Source organism: Lolium perenne, chromosome 4 (genome assembly GCF_019359855.2).
Source record: "Lolium perenne isolate Kyuss_39 chromosome 4, Kyuss_2.0, whole genome shotgun sequence".
Taxonomy (NCBI): Eukaryota; Viridiplantae; Streptophyta; class Magnoliopsida; order Poales; family Poaceae; genus Lolium; species Lolium perenne.
Window position 1 is genome coordinate 268,954,015 of NC_067247.2, and position 2,226 is coordinate 268,956,240.

Genomic DNA, 2,226 nt, shown 5'->3' on the forward strand with positions numbered 1-2,226 from the left:
TCCGCTTTACCTTGTACACCTGGAGCACTCCACCACAACAAACCCATTCCAGATGGCTATGCTCGTGTCACGGTGGAAGACATAGTCCAAGGGTGTGAGGACCTGGAGATTGACTATGCTACACCCGAAGGGGAGAAAAGACTTCGAGATGTCAAGCGACAGTTCATTCTATTGAAAAAGAAGTACATCAAGTTTCCAGGCGAGGCGCCAAGGCCAACAAGTCCTCCCCCTCCGGTGGTGGTGGTGGTGGTTCACCTACACCTCCTTCACGCCAGCCGACGTCGTCCCCCAATCCACCTCCGGCGGGTAAGCAGCCGCCGCCATCCAGTCCGCCTCCGGCGGGTACGCCGCCCCCCAATCCACCTCCGGCGAAGAAGCAGAAGCAGGCGGACAACAAGGCAACCCCCTCCTGGACTATTAACCCGGAGCCTTATGTACCTAAGACCACAAAGGTACCAATGCCATCACTGAAGCCTCTCCTCCCGAGACCTTGGGAACTTAGTGTCGAGGAAACCAACGTGGCCGCGGCTGCTCACCATGAGAAATGGAAGGCGAATATCAAGACGAAAAAAGAGCCAATAAGTGAGCCCAAGCCGGTATTTACTGAGAAGCAAAAGAAGTGGGCTAAGGATTTTTTGACGACACCGTCCCAAGTCCATCAGAATCTGCGAGACGACTATGGACGTGAATTTCGTAGGCAAATATCAATATTGGAGAAGAAAGCCTCGGAGGAGAAGGAGAAGAAAGTCTTGGCGGAGAAGGAGAAGAAAACCTTGGAGGATAAGAAAGAAGCAAGTAAAAAATGCGGAAAACAAGTTGCCTAGCTCGGGGAACAGAAAAAACTATTGATCCCCCCGCTCATAGTGGAAGCCGGTCCTTCCATTACGACGTCGTCCTTCAGAGCCGATATGGATAAGGACATGGAACTATTGGACCGCGCTATCCAAGCAGCTGCTAGAGCATAGGGAATGACTGTAACAGCGGCCAAAGAAAGAGCGGCCGAGTTTAGTATGACTCTTCGTGCATTGTTAGGCCTTGAGGATGCGCCAGTAAGTGAGGTAACATTTACATATGTGCAGAATGAGCCTCTCATCGAGCCTGCGCAGGAAGCGAGTCTACCAACACATATGAGAAATCTGCTACACTGGTACAACAATTTCATAAAACATAATCCCGACGAAGAATATATTTATGCGGATGTTAGAGCGGAGCACCACTTCAAAGAGTACTGTGTACAAATTCATATGAGTGAATTGTTCTAGTTGTTCAATCTGCGCGAGCTCGACAAATCTATCCTGGGTTGCTACGTTCTGTAAGTGATTTATTTCTATAATTAAATCTCTACATCACATCTCGTTCATTGCATGCACTATATTGTCCTAACTATATTCTTTTGTACGCTATTATGCAGAATGAAGCTTGGGGAATGCAAAAAGAGGAACATCCTTGATGTTGGGTTCATTGACCCACATATCATTAATGGATATGTGTTAGAAAAATTTCCCAACGACGTGGAGAGAGACCTGTACGACTTTCTTACAAAGCAGGAACTCAAAAGTGAAATTCTATTTCCTTACCATTATGGGTGAGTGTTTCTGTCTTGTGCACCTTCTCTTTTGTTTACTCCATGTTATGTCTAATCGATGAGTTGTTATGCATGACTGTGCATGTAACGTGTCCGCATGTTCCACTGGATTCTGCTAATAAGGACGTGTTCGGCAATCCTCTAGCTTCTGAGAACTCCACCGATCCAACTTCTCTAGGCTACTTCAGCGTCTCAACCGGAGCTGAAAACATTCGGCGTCGCTCCACAGTTTCAGCTCAGCCGGCAACACGCTTTTGTTGGGCTGGCCTGCTTCTGGCCCGTTCAAATATCAAGGAATTGAGCCCACCAGGTCCACGTCAACCTTTCTTTTCTACCTGGTCGTCTACCCCAGAGGCCCAGAGCTCCACCACGATTCCCCACTCCCCAAATCCCCAATTCCTCCCCGTCAACCATCCCCATGGCCTCACCGCATCGCCATCCGCCAGAAAAAGAAACTATACTGAAAGATCCCTTCGCCGATGCGGCCTCCCGGGGGAGCGACCGACAGAACTGCTGCGCCTCTATCGTCGAGCGCGCATGGATTGGCAGGGGTGGTGTATGACCAGGCGACCGGCAGAACTGCTGCGCCTCTATCGTCGAGCGCCCATGGCGGGGATGCGGGGCATAGCTCGACATCTCGG